A 19,137-nucleotide genomic window follows, 5' to 3' on the forward strand; every position below is an offset into this window, starting at 1 on the left:
ATTGGAGAAGAAGAGGGTAATTTGGTATTATTTAAAAAATAGTGGTGTGTATTGAGATAAAATTAAAAATTTTAATTTGTCTATGGTGTGAATTGAGCAAGTGGTGTGTATTGAAAGGATTTGTGGTGTGTAAATAGAGGCACCCGCAAAAAGAGCTTCTTATATATGTAAATATCGGCAGTGCTAGGGGTCTCGAATTGTCGAGGCCCGAATGTCTCGACAATTTCTCTCTCTTATTTATTTATTTATTTATTTGTTAGGTTGTGGTTTTTTTTTAAAAAAAAAATATTTGTTGGGTTGTGTTGATTTGATTGTGTTTTTTTTTTTTTTGGAAAGGTGGACATCATCCCGTATCAACTCAGCCTAGGTTGGATTCACTACAAAAAATTAAGATTTTAGAAACAAAAAAATTAAGATTTTAGAGACAAAAATTTAGGGACAAAATTATTTTTTAGGGACCAAATAATTTTGTTGCGAAAAGTGTCGTTATTATATTTTTAGTAACAAAAATTGGACATTAGTGATGAATTATTATCTTTTTGGGACCAAATTTTTTGTCTAAAAAAACAAATCATTTTGAGAGCAAATTATTTTGTTCCTAAAAGTCTATTTATTAGTGACATTTTCAAAATTTGGTCGCTAAATGCCTTGTTTTTGACATTTCGAGACAATCTTTTAGCGACTATCCTCATGACAATTGAAATTGGTTCCTAAATGTCTTTTACTACAAAATTTTCACTTTTAAATAAAAGTGGTCGCGGTTCGGTTTTAGACGGTTTGCAGATCGGTTTGGACCATCCCGTATGTATATGGTTTGGAAAAAAATTTATCCCGCAACCGTCCGCAATGTGGGTTGCGATTTGTGCGAATAAGGTTCACGGATGTGCGGGCAGTTGCAGACGGTTTGTGGATTGGACTTTTTTCTTTAAATATTTATTTTGGAGCCTCTTTTTTTTTTCTTCGCATTTTGTAAATATTTATTTCGGGCCATTTTCCCCTCATTTTCTAAAATGCTTCAACATTAATAATTAATGAATTAAAACTTATAAAATTAAAAACACAACAAAATCAATTCCTAATACAAACAAATTATTCAAAATCCTAAACTTTTAAATCAAATCATAAACTAACACAATCACATCTTTCAAAATCCTAAACTTGATCATCAATTTCATTCACTATCTACTACCCAACAATACAATTAAAGTAAAATTATTAAAAACCCTAAGCTTATCTAAAAGTAATTCTTCATGAATTTTTACATTCATCCAAAATGCAATAATAAAATAACAACGGTCTAGGTTAAAAAAAAAAAATTTAAAAATCTAAGTGCGAGCGGGTTCTGTCACGCCCCAAAATTTGGACAATTAAATATTAAATCAGGACTAAACCCCAATTAATATTCCATCATCCAAATCCTAGGAGTGAAACAAAAAAACTAAACGACAACCAAACCGTCCACCATAATTTCATAACTAACTAATACCTCAAACATTAAAGCAACAATACATAGTCAAAATAACTTAAATAATGTACGGTTACAAACCATGCCAAATTATCCCAATACTAAAGTCATAAAAAAATAATAAATACATAAACTAATATCAACCCTAAGCTCAAGAAAACAAAATAAATCCAAGAGACATGTCCAACAACTATAGTTATTTCACGTCACCACCGCAGCCCCAACTAATCTTGCAAAGGAAGCTCGGTTGCGCTTAAACAGAACGCACCTGAGTTCCAAGAGACAAAACGAGTTAGTGTACAGGTATACTGGTATGAGTACAAGATTTAACACCCACGTGCCCACCAGACACAAACAAAAATATATTTAATTCTTGTTACGGGACAAGACAAGTAGTTCCAACCGCATCGAGATGAATGGGTAGTTTCCCGAGATACGGTGGCATTTAGTTTCTTACCTGTACACAACGAAATATAAATTGAGTATAAAATAAACAAAATAGAAATAAAAATATTGTGGGTCAGCCTTGCATAAAAAAATTACTAAGACCCACCATCCTGCAAAAAATAAAGTTAGTATAATTTAATCACAAGTAACTTGCTGAAGAAGTATAAAAATGAACCGTTTTATACTTAAATAATTCGAATTGACCAAAACTTAAAGAACAAAAATTGTACATAATCAAATTTTTAAAAGACAACGTGAACGAATTTAATAGAAATTGAACAGGTTGAGAGAAAAACTTGATAGAAGAACCTAGACAGAATTTAACCAAAAAATCTGAAGCTGAAAACGAAAAGAAACTACCCTAAGATGATTTTTTTCGGAAAAGTTCAAAACACTAAAAATGTTCAGAATAATGTTTTACTTCAGTTTACGTGAAACCAATAAAAATAAGCTCATTCCGTGGGTCAAAACAACCTCTAAAATCTACATTGCTAAAATGAATCAAAACTACAATAACCAAGATCATCCGATTATTAGTTCTAATCAATCTTTTTAATAAAAAGTTAAAATAAAAAAATTGTCTAGAATCACGTATACATGTCTCTGCTCAAATTTCATAATTTATCGAGATCGTTTACTATTTTTCAAGATGTATAAATCAATATAATTCACACTATAACAATAAACTCATAATTAAATTCTTTGTACCTTAACTTCACCACTTCGGCCCTTCACTTCCGGCCTACACATATATTTCATGTGCCTCCCGTATACCTAACACTGCTTCGAAACCAAAACTTGCATGGGGATATCGTCCCGAGTTTTACCTACACTCCCCGGATGGTTAGCATATACATACGCGCGTAAATCAAAGTACTCGTCTACTCATAAGAACGAGGCAACAATATACATATATAAAACATCTCACTCATGAGGACAAACATAACAATGCCAAGCCTAAGGCATTCAAATAAATCTCATAATCCTCACTTTTTTTTATACACTTTTTTTTATCAACACTCAAATAAAACAACAATCCTTTGAGTCATGGTGGAGTATAATGAATTTATCTATGGGTTCCTAATTAATTTTAAGGGAAAACTGGTCTAAGGTCCCTCTCCCAATTTTAGTAATGGAAGAGATCCACAATATTATATTATGATGTCTAAGGTCTCTCAACTTCTACACCAATATATCACAGAGAAAATCCATTCAATCCAACATTCCATGACTTTTTCTAAGTCCACAATGAGTCTACCATACCATTAAATTTTCATACCTGAGTCGGCAAAGAACAATAACAACAACAAAATTAACAATGTCTGAAGTGGATCACTTACAGTCAAAGAAGGTCGCCGATCAGTACCTCAAGTGCGAAGTCCTCGACAAAGGACCCTATGGAGTTGTCTATAAAGCTATTGACACCAAGGTATGTCTAGGGTTTCTTTGATCTACGAACGATTGTTTTTTTGCTATTTTGAGGGTGTTTGGTTTCTCAGAAAATGGAGGAAAAAGCAAAAATTGGGTCTTCTTTCTATTTCATTTTTTCCTCTTGCTTTTGATTTTGTATTGCTTGGTGGAGTATTACTGAAACATGATTTTTTTATTGAAATTTTACTGAAAGCATTACTGAAATTAACAATTTTTTTGGAAAAGTTTGTCTGGGAATTTCTCTGGGTTGTAGAGTCTAGAGAAATTCTTTGGGTTGAGAGAATTTCTCTGAAAATATTTGTCTGGGAATTTTCTCTGGGTTGTGGAGTCCAGAAAAATTCTCTGGGTGAGATGATTCAAAGGAATTTGCATTGGAATTGTTCGATGCTCTGAGCAGACGACGAAGGTTGAATGTTGACAAGATCAACAGATGGAGAGACATGGCTGCTCTTCAAATTCTCAACTGTGGCAGACAGTTTCAGCTACAAGGAATAATATATAAATATATATATGAAATTAGGGGTTTTGGAGAAGTTTTGAATAGGCTTGAGCAGTACTGGGAGTGAGTGAATGAAGTATCGTTTGGATTACGCCCAAGTCCACTGCTCGTTTTAGAAAGGATTGAGACTCTCCACTTGGTGGAATCATCCCCACTGTTGGTTTTTATAAAGGCTGGTTCAAAAATATATTCATATAAAAAATACTCCATATAACTGGATTTTAAATTTATATTTATTATTTAGGAAAAATTGGTCTAATTCTTTCCTGGTCCAGAGAAATTCTCTGGATTTCTCTAATTTAAACTCAGTTTGTTTAATTTTCTCTGCTTTTAATTGAGTAAAATTGGTGAAGTCATATGTATGTATTTATACTATTTGTTTGTTTGTTTTGTTTGTTTGGTACACTTAGTGAAATTTACTGACACAACTCAGTGAAATTTCAATAAAACAAACTCAGAGAAATTTGTTCTATAGAGAGAAATTCTAGAGAGAAATTTCTCTAGATGAGAATTTCTGTGGAGAAAAATTTCTCTGGAGCAATTTTCTCTGTGACGTGAATTTTCTCTAGACTAATTTTTTTTAGACCAATTTTCTCTGGACCAACTTGAGGGACCTTAGACATTATGAAAATATTAGATGTCCTTTATGCTGTAAAATCTTAATATGAGGGACCTTAAAAAAAAACCCTAATTTTAATTTCAAATAACTATGAGTGTGATTATAACCATAAAATAAATCCATATAAAAACCCTAAACCTGGCATATACAATTAATTAAAATAATTAAAATCAATCAATCAATCAACTAAATATCCTAAACCTTACATAGACAACTAAACAATATAATTAAAATTAATTAATCATCTAAAAATCCTAAATCTTACATATACAACTAATCAAAATAATTAAAATCGATCAATCATCTACATGCAAATATGAAATCAATTTAACATCAAATAAATAAAAATAAATAAATAAAAACAACGAATTAAATATAAATCAAGAGAAGTGAGTTTTGTACTTACAATATTTTTTTAAAGATCAAATAATCACTTAGAGAATTAATAGAACTACCAAAATAAACCATAATCATTTTTCTCCCTTTTTCTCCATCTTCCGCCGTCTCTCTCTTACACGCACCCAGCCAAGAGCACTTTCTTTTTTTTCTTTGATTACTCTCTCTCTCTTTTGCTCTCTCTTTCAGTGGCTCTAGGGATGCAAGAATAACCGGAAGGACCGACCGAACCAACCGAACTGAACGGTTTTCGGTCGGTGTTTTCAGTTTTCAATCGTTCGGTTCGGTTCGGTTCGGTTTATGTTTTTCTGTACATTCGGTTCGGTTTACGATTTTTGGTTTTTTGAACCGAACTGCACCGAACCGAACCGACTTATATAATATTAATAGGCCCAAAATGTGAGGCCCCAAACCTATGTAGGAATTACATGGCCTGAGCCCAAATTTTATGCAAAATGGATAGAAATATAGGCCCAAAATGTGAGGCCCAACTAGGGAAAAAAAAAAGGCCAAAAAATCGAAAAACTGAAAAAACCGCACCGCAGCGTAATAAACTGAACCACGCCGGTTTATGTTATTTTTCTGGACAGTTCGGTTCACAAATATGAAAAACTGAAATGATCGGTTCGGTGCAAAACTAGTAAAAAAACCGACCGAACCGAACCGATTTCACCCCTAAGTGGCTCTCTCTTTGCTGCCGCACCCCCACAAACCCTCTCTTTCTTTCTTTGTTTTGATTGATTACCTAATCCTATCCTAACCTAATTCATATATTATATAATACAAATACAATATATATAAATATACTATATATGATCAACACATATATATACATATATATAAAACACTTTATATATATATATATAAAATATATATAAATATTCAAATTAATTATATATAATTAAATATCACATTAAATTAATTAAATACCATATTAAATTTTCATGTAATTACACAATTAATGAAGTCCCAAAATAAAATAAAGGTATAATAAATAAATTATGACTTACGAAAAAATCCGAGTCACTACAGGTTCTTGCGGGGTGCTAGTTAAACCCGCAATCCGTCCGGAACTTACAATCATGTCATATTCCAAATCGCATCTGCCTGCCTTGTGTTTGTGAAACAACCCATTTGTATGTGGATCGGTTCGGGTTAAGCGATTCGGATAACACTATACCGAGCCCTACTTTTAGAGACCAAAACATTTGGTTTCTAAAACTCTTATATGTTGTAGTGACTGATTGGGTGATAAAATTGACTGATCAGTTAGGCTGCTGGTTAAAATTTGTTAATTCCATATAATTTTGTACGAGTCCCTGCTAATTGAAATAAAAATATAGCAAGACTCGCACAAAATTATATGGAATTAACAAATTTTAACCAGCAATTTAACTAATCAGTTAATTTTATCATCCAACCAGACCAACACAACACATTCACCTTATCAAACCACACAGGCTGAGTAGGTGCGAGAGATCTAATTTTTTGGCACATCTTTACACATAACTACCCTTCCCCCTCAAAAAAAAAAACTACCAAACCAACACAACCCAACAAATAGAAACAAAAAAAAAATAAAAAACACACAAAAAAATAAAAAATAAATAAAAAAGAAGAAGAAGAGGAATTCGAGGCATTTAAGCCTCAACCATTCGAGGCGCCTAGATGAAAATGTTTGAGATTTCTAAAGAAAAGTTATAATTTAACTCAAAATAACATGATATATTGTGTTAATTTTTAATTTCTTATAAACTCAGTGGGTGTTTGGAGTTTATATATATATAGCTTTTTTAGGGTTATTTTGAGCTATTTTTCAGCTTTTAACATATTTTAAATCATATTATTTTTTTACTTTTTTATATATTTTTTCAAAAATTATAAATAGATAAAAAAAAATTAATTTTTAACAATCTTTTCAAATGTGCTTGGAAAGTTGTTAAACAAATTAATTATTTGTAAGTAAAATAGTTAATATGATATTTGACTTTTATAATTGATGACAAATAATTTAATAATTTTTTGACTCCTGCTTTTTTTTTTTTTTTTGGCTAGTCCTCAAACACCCCCCTCAATAATATAAAACTTACTTGTTACATGAGCATTTAAATTGCCTTTTTTAATAACTTTTTTATTTTTTTAACCTTTTTTTTTGAAAAATTCCTAAAAAATTTATTCTTTTATAAGTAAAAAAAAAGTAGATATGACATTTGATTTTTTAGATAAGAATAAATGACTTGATGACTTTTTAACTTTTCTAAATATTACCAAACACTCCCTAAATAAATTTGGAGATTGAAGTTAAAACTCTGACATTTTTCTAGTTAGATTTAAAATTGGTTTTGCTTTTTTTTTTTTTAATTTTTTTTTTTTGTGTGTTTGGTTAAACTGGGATAATAAATTAAAAGAGCTTGAGAGTACACAAATGTAGGGTATAAACCCCATTAGCATCATCATACAATTGGTTTACAATAGATAAAGGAACGTGATAAAAAAAATGTAAATTCATTATTATAGTGTATCTCATATTAGTTATAATTGTTAGCTTCACGGCAGATGTTATTAATGGTGTGTTTGGTTGGAAGATTTGGGGAGGGATTTAGAAAGGGAAAGGAAAAAAGTGTGTGAAACTATGTGAAATTTAGGCATGTTTTATTCATATTTCACCTATCTTTTCCATTTCCTTTTCCAAATCCCTCCTCAAATCCATCAACCAAACACAACATAATTGCTTGAATTCCCAACCTCCTCATGAGAGATCTGCAATAAAAGATGAGACTACTAAGATGGCGGTGCATAGTAAAATCTTATCTTTCATGAGTAATTTTTGTATATATCATTTGTAAATCAATTTCGACCCCAATATTTGCGAAATTTCTTTCCCAAGCTATTTTCAATCCATATCTTAGAGCCTACAACTCTGCTTCAAGACATGAAGTAGAGCCAATAAATCTTTAATATCCAGGATTTGTTTCATTCTTTGCTTTAGATTTGCAATAGCAACAAAGCGAATCTTACAATAGGTGTAGTTTGCCAATTGTCTTTTAGTTTTTCTTTTTTTAATTTAAAATAGTTAGGTGCCGTTTGGTAGCACTTACGTTTTCAGTTTTCTGTTTATATTTACAAAAATTTTAAAAACTCAAATAAAAACTTGTTTGGTAAAATTTTTAATTTATAAATCAGTGGTCTCAGTTTATAAATTTAGCCAAAAAATGAAAACACAAAAAATGTGTTTCCATTTTGAGTTTTCAGTTTTTTTTTTTTTTACCACCCAACACTAGTCACCACCTGCCACCATTTTCCACCATCGTTTTCCGCCACCACCACCCAGCACCCATTCCCCCACCACCACCACCACCTGCCACCACCACTCACCACCCACCTGCCACCACCACCCACCCTTCGTCACCCATCTGCCATCCACCCGCCACCACCCACCACCTGCCACTACCATCCACCGCCCGCCACCTACTTGCCACCACCACTCACCACCCACCTACTACCACCATCCACCACTAGCCACCCACCACCACCACCCACCTGCCACCCACCCGCCACCACTACCCACCACCCACCACCCACTCGCTACTACTTACCACCCGCCATCGTTACCCACCCACCCACCCACCACCATCACCCACTCGCTACCACCCGCCACTGTCACCTACCCACCCACCAACCACCACCACCACCACCACCCTCACCTGCCATCCGCCACCCACCTGCCACCACCACCCGCCGCCGCCACCACCACCACCACCACCCACTCGCTACCACCCACTCACCCACCACCACCCAACACCACCAGCTACCCACCACCCACCGTCACCACTTTCCACCACCGTCTTCTGCCGCCACTTTCCATTTCTCACTCTTTTTTATATTTTAAATTTTTTTTAAATATTTTGTCAATTACCAAACGCGTTTGTAGTTTATATTTTTCAAAAAATAAACAAAAATCAGTTTATAAAATTTTTGTAAATATAAATTGAAAACATAAACGTTACCAAACATACCCTTAATGTATCTGGTAATTGATAAAAAAATATACTTTTGAATGAGAAAGTTACTTTTTCATTTTTTTTAGTTACTTTTTCAATGTTTTCAGAATATGAACACTTAATATTTCATAAGGTTTTGATTGGTAGAAAGGGATAGGAACTTACGATTTATGTTGGGGATTCAGAAATAACATGGGGTTAAGGAGTGTTTTGGATACATCGTAAAAAGTCAATTTTTTTACTTTTTAACTTTTTTACTCCAAAAAAATACATAAAAGCTAGCTTTTTTAGCACAAAAAATTCAAAAAGTCACAAAAAAGTAAAAAAAGTCAAGTTTTTACCAATTCTCAAAACACTACTAAGGCCTCGTTTGGGAACAGACTAATTTAGTAACTTTTGACTATTTGACTAAAATATGAGCTAAAAAAAACTAGTATGTTTGGAATGACTTTTTGACTTTTTACGAAAAGATGTACAAAAGTAGAGAGAAAAGAGAATCTTTGACTTTTTAGTGTGGGTTGTTAGCTTTTTAACTAATTTAATAATTTTTTGACTTTTTAACTAAAAAGGAGGATTCCCAAATGAGGCCTAAGTATAGTGATTGGCTTAGAATATGACAATGTAATATTTCGAGATTATTAAATAATTCCTCATTCTAAAGCATCAATTCTATCTTCTAACGCGTTGAATTCTTTATTCTCAATCACTCTTTTTCCTTATCTTAATGACGTTGTCATATTTTTAGCTAATTATTAATTATCATGCTTTTTACTATTTTTTAATTACTTAATATAAAATTATAAATTTTATTTTTTCAATCAATTATAATGCACTTGATACATCAAGTGATATTGTTCAAGGAGTACCAAATAACATCTCCACAATATGAGACCAAAATTGCCGGTAGATTTCACTCAAATAGTGGACTCTCCACTGACTCAATAAAGAGAAATGGGTGCATTCCACGTGGACCCTTCCATGACCCAGCAAGGGATTTGCTTGTTTGTGGTTGTGGAGGGTGTTATCCAAATCCCACCTCTCTCTCTCTCTCTCTCTCTCTCTCTCTCTCTCTCTCTCCTTTTCTTTTTCTTTGTTTTGTGCATGCACCATTTGACAAATGACAAGTCACATGAGTACTCATGAGAGAGGACAAGTTTGACAATGGTTTCATTTCATGTGTGTAATTTACCCAACTGCCCACGAGTTTGGAAATTTTTTTGGGAAAAGCATGGCAGTTCGAATTGAAGGCGACTCAAATAATCTGAATGGGTGTTGACCGATCGTCTGTCCAGATGATCAGTCGGATGTCTATCCGGACGATCGGGTGGAAGATTGTCTATCATGGTTGTCACTTTTGTCGATCGCAGCTGTCAACCTTCTCGACGGACGACCGCCCGCTCGAATGTTCATCCGAACATCTGCACGGACGACCGACAAGGTGAATTTCGAGCCATTCAAGCCAATTTCATATTCGAGCTACCAAGCATTGCTCAATTTTTTTTTTAGGAGACTTATTGGTCAAAATAGTAATACTATATAAACTTAAAAATTTTATTCAAATTTAGAAACATCAAAACGTAAGTCGGAATCATTCTGCAAGTAAATTTTTTGACACATACTTTTAATCTCCATTACACATTTTAATTTTTGTCACAAATCTTAAAATATAAATTTAAAAAAAAGCTAGTTTAGTAACTTTTTAATCTTTAAAAAAAAAATATGTAAAAATATATAAAGATGAGTGAACTTTTTAGAACATTTCTATCAAATTAGTTATTTTCTTTTTTTAGTTAAAATAGTGAGTAAATCATTTCACCTCTATGAAACTAGCTATCAAGTTAGTCATTTTAGTTTTACTAGTTTTGGCTCAATAAATGTAACTAGGTTTCACCTAATCAAAATATTAAAAAATATATTACTTTTCATATTTTAAAATTAACTGTGTTGAGTTTATAAAATATAATTTTAAATTAAAATTAATAAAATAATATTCAAATAATATTAAAAGAGAATAAAGAATTTGTTAAACAACATAATTTAAAAAGGTGTACAGCTAAACTAACTTTTAAGTCAAAACATAATAAAATTTTAAGAGAATTTTATTATATACACTTTCATATCATATGTACTTTTAGTTACGTTATTTTTTTAATTATGACATTATTTTGAGATATTTAGTTATGATTTTTTTGTATTTTGTTATGATTTCTTTTTTTTAGTTAAGACTCAAAAAGTACAAAATTATATATATTTTTTTATAATTATAAAGTGGATATGATACATACCCTTTGAAATGAGTGTGTCATAATTTGTTTAAGAATTTTAATAAATTTGATGAAAATGTTCTTATATTGATTTTTTAAGTTTTTAATTTTTTTTTTTTTTTTTTGGGGTCAATTGTCGCCTTAATCTTTGCTAAAAATGACTGATGACGATGAATAATTAGAGGTGTGGAGTTTACTTGCAAGCGTGCGCTTCACGTGACACTGTGTTTCTTTCTGTGTCTTCTTGTTCATTGTCAATTGGGCATCTAAAAATGTTTAAGATCTTTTTTCTATGATTGCACCGACAACAATGATATAATATTATATTAAAAATATTAAAGATCTTAAAAATTTTACGAAAATTTTTATTAAATATATCACATAGATATGGGATCCATATAGACCCACATTGTGTGGGTTCCATGAATATATGACATTTGATAGAATTTTTAAAATCTCTAATATTATTCTTATTATATTTGTCAATTTTTTATTTGTTATATATTTAATGAAATAGCTCCACGCTCTTATCATATCAATTTAGGTAGATTTATGAATTTAAAGTGTGAATATATAACATTAACTCTATAAATATATATATATATATATATATATATGTATGTATAATTTTTATTTATTATTAGAGTAAATTGTAAATATATTTCTTGAGAATTTATTTAATGTACAGATTACTCTCTGTGGTTTGAAAAATTACAAATATTTCCTTATGAAAAAAATTTATTTGACAGAATTAACTAAAAAAATAAAATTCATAATTTATTTCTTATACAATAATAAAATTACCTAAATTATTAATTGAAACCTATTTTTAACATTATTAAAAACTGTTAATTAATTTAATGATTTATTAATAAAAGAGATGATTTATTGTGACATTAGAAATCTCAAGGAGTATAATGTAATTTTTAAAATTACAGGGACGATTTGTATTTTAATCAAATTTTAAGGATGTATTTGTAATTTATCTTTATTTTTATTATTATTATTTTGACTATATGAGGGTCTGAGCCCACTTGGGTGGGTGTGTTGCATGACAAGGACTCTATTCCAAACATGTCATGTAATTTGATGGCCTATTATTAGTGAGTAGTAGTGTACCCTACATTTCAATTTTCAACCTTATTGGCAAAATATTTTCAAATGAAAAGCATTTTTTACGGAAAACATTTGATGGCCTATTATTAGTGAGTAGTAGTGTACCCTACAAACACCCATTCAATTGTTATTAAAATGTTGTGGCATTGACAATTTTTATAATTTGGTATTAATAAAGTTGTGTTTGAATTATAAATTTATGTTATGTTTATTTAGGTGGAAAATATTTTCAAATGAAAAATATTTCTTACGGAAAACTTTTGTCAAAATATATTTTCTATGTATTGTGGTGGTAGTGGTGGTGAAATGAAGGTGGAGTAGAGGTAAAGGCATGGTGGTGGGGCTTCGGAGGCGATGATAATGATGGTAGTGGTGCCAATGGTGGTGGAGGTAAATGATGGGAATAGTGTAGTGATATTAATAAGATTTTAGTCCAGAAACTGTTTTTCGCCGTTTAAAAGTAAAAATATTTTTTGTCTATAAAGGCTTGTTTTCTGTTATTATGAAAAATATTTTATGTTGACTTTCATTTTTTATTGTACCAAACACTAGAAGATAAAACTTTAGGTAAGCATTTATAAAGGAAAAAGAAATAGAGAAAAAATTTACCCTATATTTTTTTCATATTGTCCTTACATTTTTTATTTTTCTTTTTAAATATTTACTCAAATTTATAATTTAAAATTTAAATATATCGTAAATTGATATCTAGCTTGATAACTAGCATTTGTCAGTATAATTAATAGGTAGTTTGAGTGTATATTTCATAACTACCATTTCTCTTTAGTTTGGTAATATTGTTGGAACTTTGTGGTCAAACCCTAAACCTATTTCGGTAATTTGCATTATTCATCTGGTAACATTTGTTAAGAAAATTATTTATGTAAAAATTTTAATTGCTTGGACATTAATATCCATATATCACTCATATTTATCTTACAAAATGGATGATAAATATTATTTTAATAATAGACTGTCTATTTTTAAATAAGAATTGTGATATGATCATGTGTCTAATAATATTTGATGAACTTCATTTATTGTATAAATGATATTCTCAACAAATCTTACAATATGAACTCTTACAATATGAACTGTTAAATTATTGAATTAGATATAGAGTGGGAACTCGAGGAAATCCAAGAGCAACTGTCTAGTAAATAAACGAATTAAAAGAAACCCAGCTCTTTTAAAGATGATAGAGAAAGACCGAGGTATATTCTCTGAAAAATTATTTGATAATGAAGTACGACAAATTAAAAAATTATACAAATTATTTATACATAATAATATGATAAATTTGTGGCATTTTTTAAATTACGATTCATAGTTACTCTTGTGATTGAGTATATATTAGAATTTCCTTCACAACAAATGTTAAAGTCAAACCTTTATTAATGTCATTTGAGTTGTGAAACTTGGCTTAGAAAATATTGTTTTCTTGATAAAATTGACCCTACATATACATATAAATTTTGTTGCGTGGATTCACTAATAGAGTTGTTAATCGAACCAAGATACTCAAATTCAAGATTGATTCGTTATGTAATCAAGTCAAATTTAAATATCTTTTGAAGCTTATTATGTTTTCAAATGAAACTTGAACAATCTACTATTCGGTTCAATAAACTTGTATGCATTATAAAAAATTAAACTACTCACGTTTGACTCGTATTCGGCTCTTTAAAAATTCATTTGAGATTGACTTATTATATAAACATACTATACTTGAACAAATTTTAAAACTTGTTAAGTTTTTTAAATTAAAGTTGAACAACTTACAACTCTGCTCGACTCGGCTCATTTTTCAACCCCGTGAAAAAAATTAACGAAATTCATTTTATGATAACATCATTTTCCCGTAGGAAATATTAACCCAAGGTTTTTTTCTTGTTTTTTTTAGGGTACTAGTTGTCCTTGGATGTGCAAATTCTAAGTTAGCGTATCATAAATTTCTTAAACAACTGTAATCTTTCCGAAAAATTATTTAATGTCTCCCACGGTGCCACGTGGCCACCTCACAAGTAATGGTGTAAGCGGTACAATTCGACTAGGGTTGAGACAAAAAATTTAACATCCAACCTCACCATTCAATTTTATAAATTGAGACACCAAAACCAATTGCATAATATGATTTGATTTTGTCCATTTTTCGATTTAACGTTAATGATGAATTATAAGATATTTCAAAATCAAAACAGGTTGTACAATATGAAAACACAACTAAAATCAGAAGTTCAGTTAGGTGCAAAAGTTAGTTCGGTTTTGTTAATTTTTCTTATAACTCTAGTCACGTTGTCATCCAATCACCAATACATTATATTTTCACCAATCCCAATTCTCGAGAGGCACCACCCGGCCATTCCCATGAAACATGGAATGACTTCTAGCTTTTGCTTAACGCTGTGTTTGGTTAGGGGATTTGGGAAGGGAAATGGAAAGGGAAATGGAAATGAAAGGAAAAGGAGAAGGAATTAATAGAATTCCAAATCCCAACTATGTTTGGTTGTGTTGGTTATAAAATAGAATTGATGTCCTAAAAGGTCTCCTATTTCTTTATTTATTTCCCACCCCCTTTCTTTTCCCATATATTTTTTATTATAACCAAACATAAATAGGATTACATTTCTCATTCCTTTTCCAAATCCCACCCCAAAAACCCCAACCAAACATAGCATAACAGACTCTGCAGTACCACAGAGACCATTCATCTTAGTGACTCCATTATTATTATTATTATTATTATTATTATTATTTTTTTTTTTTAACAATGTTAGTTTTTGTTGGTAAAGTTAGATTATAACTAAAGGAGTTATCGCTGTTCCATTAATTTGAACACTGATCTTCCCCTCATCACACTCTTAGGTTAGGTGTGACTACAAGACTAGTGGCCAAATCCAAAGTCCTGGCGACTCCATTTTTTGGCATAAAAATCATTGTAAGCACTGATCGTCCCCTCACCACACTCTTAGGTGTGACTACAAGACTACTGGGCCAAATCCAAAGTCCTGGTGACTCCATTTTTTGGCATAAAAATCATTGTAAACAATCTGAAAATAAAAGTTATGGAACACACATTATTATCTGAAAACAGCACACAAAGAAACAATTGAATACATACACAAACCATGGTTTTCATACCAAATTTGTATTAATAAATAACACGGCATACAATCGATCTGAAGATTCCATACGACAGATATTAGACTGAGAGGTTATTCAAAAGCCTGGTACGAAGATATGGGGAGGAACAGAGGATATATTAAATAATTGCAGGTGAGCCCCCATTGTTGATGGAGGTGGGACTATATTCACATAATTTAATCCCCTTCTTGGCTGCAGAGCCAAATGTAAATGGACAAAACCATGAATGAGTGCTCTCTCAGTGCAATATATCTGCACAACCATTGTCTCTGCTTCCCTGCAATCTGCACATGATCACTACAAACCATCTAACCTGGACAAACATTTATATATATATATATATATGAATATATCAATCTTAAATTGATGGGTAAGAAGTGCAGGAGCACAGGGCCAGGGCTCTGTAGACCCACAACCAACCTGTATCTAACGCTTTTGCTCATCTTTAGGTGCTATCCGGTACCTTAATATACATATATGTACCTTTCATTACAGTACATCATATTGGATACTATCAGATACTTTATCATGTGAAATTAGAATAGGATAAATTTGAATTATTGTGTCGACCCAAATGTCGGTAACCTTTGTCTAAGTTCTGTAAATAAAAAAATAATCATTTGGGCAAACAAAACAATCTAAGTGAAGTGAAATCAATCAAAAGTGAAGAAATTTCATGGTCATACATAGTGGAAGCCACCACCTGATTTTAGTGAATTAGCACTCACCAACTTTCTAAAGTTCAGGATTTTAAGATTTACAGTTTTTCTACTTGCACAAAATAAAACCCACAAAAAGGTGGGCTTACCTCAGGTAAGAAGGTCGTGTGCGATACTCTGATCAAATTATGTGTTTCTAGACTTGTTCTTGATTCATTCAAAATGACAGAGATCATATGGAGACAAATATAGAAACACTAAGAAGCACATGAAAAGTAAAACATCACCTGGACATCATTTCAGCAGTAAAACTGGTCATTTTGGGAAAAGTAAGACAAAAAAGAACTGCGACTATTGAGGTTTCAATAATTCAATTTCAGGTTGTTCTTGGCAGGTATATCATACCTACTCTGTATGACAGAAAATTAAAGCCAAAATTATTATTTCCCTTAGGTTAAATCCATTATTTTCAGGCTGGAAAATGCTTTCCAATATATATTTTAAAAGCAAATCTGTTCAACAGATTAAGAGGCACGTGCACGTGTACAAGTGCATGCAAGTGTGTGTACAGTTGAATGTCATAAAAGTAGGTAGTCGGTGACCTTCGTTCACGGGCAATTTGTCTTCAAAACTCTCAGCAACCTATCTTCGGCATCTGTTTTTTGAAACGGGCAGTGTTTCCCCTGGGGGTGACACATCAGCTCCCTGGCATCCAAAACAATCATTACTAAAAACCACAAACAATTAACGATTCAGAATGTTCAATATGGCTATAAGAACTAAGTTTAATAATGAACACAATCAGAATCCTACAGACATCTTCTAATGAGAATCCTACAGACATCTTCTAATAAGAATCCTACAGACATTCTAATTTTTAAATTTAAAAAATAAAAATGTGTGATAGGAAAAAATATATATCATCATGAGGACTCTGCTCATTGAGTCAATGGGAAATGCATTCTAGGTCTTAGAATGTGGGAACCTTCTGTGCTCACACTATCTTTCTTAAAAGCATAACACACTTTCTAATCATTCCACATCCTTATAAAAGCTTAAATCTTTATTGGTCTCTACTCTTTGGATAGTGGAAAATAATAATTACCCCTATCTAAAAGTGCCATTCCATTTAAATCTACTAGGAACCAGAAAAGACTCTGAAAAAATGAATGGCTGATGTAGAATCAGGGTCAATCATAATTTTCTCGCCTTCCCGATAGAGATACCAAGACTTCAACAATCGATTAACAGATTTAAAGCAGAGACCATGACAAACATATGAGCATGTAGCACCATTGATAATAGAGTGAATTCTTTAACTTTCAATTTAACATCTGGGACTAGGAAAAATTCAGATGATATTAAAAAGTTCAGTATACATCTGCATATATTGTATTAGGATAAGTTTAAGCTGATAATTTTGATTTATCCTTTGTAACATGCATGTATTTCTCTCTATTTTGTAGTCCTTGATGTTATGTTATTCATATTCCAACATCAAGCAATCACAAATTAGGCCAACAACAAAGTCTTGTAAAGAAGTGACCGAATAGTAACTTTTATTACCATCCAATGGCTTGAAATTCTGATAGATTCACATCGTAAAAATTAAATTTAACAAAAATAATAAATTCAACAAGTTTATGGGACTAGTAAATTTGTTTCAATAGTAGTATATTAAAAATAGGATTGAAACCAAAATTTAAAAAGGAAAATACTTAACCCTCAATATTGAGACAAAAACATCTCACCCTCAATTCTACAACAAAAATCAACATCCCAAACATTCAGAAAGGCTCAGGGCTTAGAAAATTACAAATGATTTACTCCAGCTGCCAAATATAATACAATACGGGCCAGGTATGGGCCCATTACTCTATCATGAACTCGCTGGGCCAATGACTCTTCAACAGTAAAACTAACCTTCTTTTTTTTTTCTTAAACAAACTATAGAAATAAATAATCAAAGAGATAAAGGAAACAGAAATAAGTTCAACTAGTGATAATAATGCAGACCCCACCCATGTCAAGCCAAAAGCACCCATGTGCTTGAGGTTTGAAAAGAACTACTCATATGTCACTTAAGACCAAGTGTTTCAGACCTTCAAAGTAATTAATAATTAACACATGTAACAATATATAATAATGAAGCAAATATCTTCACAATTTGACATAAAGCAGTTCAATTTGGAAATTTTTCTTAATCGTTTGAGTCCTGTCTGTCAGTTTCCATTCACACAACTTGAGTAGACCAATCAGAAAGAAAATGATAAAAGCAACAAGCACCATCAATTTACCACTGTGGGTGGGAAAGACAACCCAAAACAAACAATATTGGGCCCTTGATTACTTTGTAGTTATCACAAAGAATCATAGAAGATATTTTGTAACTTCTTATGTTATTGTCCTAATTTCATTGAAACACTGATTCAAAATATCCAGAGTTTTACAATAATAGGTCTTATTTAATGATTGCTACCAAATTCGAATTTGCAGGAACTTATAATTAATTATATTACTAATAGCATCAGATATATACAGAATTCTGTTCTCAATTTTTTAATAAACATGTATACTAAAATTAATTCTTAGCGGAGAGAACCAACGGAAACATATCAAAAGAAAGATTGGGTACCTGAAGACGCAAAGCAAGCAGATGATGTAATCATTTCAGTGCTGAAGGCTTTTCATGGGATTCAATTCTTATTGAAGAATTTGCTGCATAAGCCTTTACTGAACTGCCCCAGCAAAGAGATTACCATACAACACCATGATTGTTAGAAAAAGTTCACATGTTATGTTGGCTTTAATACAAAAAAACATAAAAAATGACGCAACAAAAGTTCTTTTTTTGGTAACTTAAGTAAAATTAATTTTTATTACCAAAAATATAGATTGCAATAAAGCTCAAAACACTTACCCAAAGGTAAACCTCAAAACAACTCAGTATACAGAGAAAATTTTATGAACCAACACATGATAAACTTCTCTAAAGAGAAAGCTCACCTAGTAAAGAAAAGAGATGATACAAGTACAACATAAAACTCAAAACTGCGCAACACTAAGGCACAACCCATTTAGGAACAACTTAAGAGG

The 19,137-nt window shown here is 31.4% G+C and overlaps 1 long non-coding RNA gene across 1 annotated transcript; it reads right to left on the reverse strand.

The window, feature by feature from the left end:
* Positions 1-15,356: 15,356 nt before the first annotated feature.
* LOC114307538 (uncharacterized) lies at positions 15,357-18,820 on the reverse strand. The gene is made up of 2 exons (XR_003645150.2): positions 18,677-18,820; positions 15,357-16,746 (listed from the first exon to the last, which is right to left on the reverse strand). It is a non-coding gene; the product is annotated as an uncharacterized LOC114307538 (long non-coding RNA).
* Positions 18,821-19,137: the final 317 nt, after the last annotated feature.

This window comes from Camellia sinensis, chromosome 2 (assembly GCF_055761805.1).
Source record: "Camellia sinensis isolate YWXY chromosome 2, ASM5576180v1, whole genome shotgun sequence".
In the NCBI taxonomy this organism is placed as follows: Eukaryota; Viridiplantae; Streptophyta; class Magnoliopsida; order Ericales; family Theaceae; genus Camellia; species Camellia sinensis.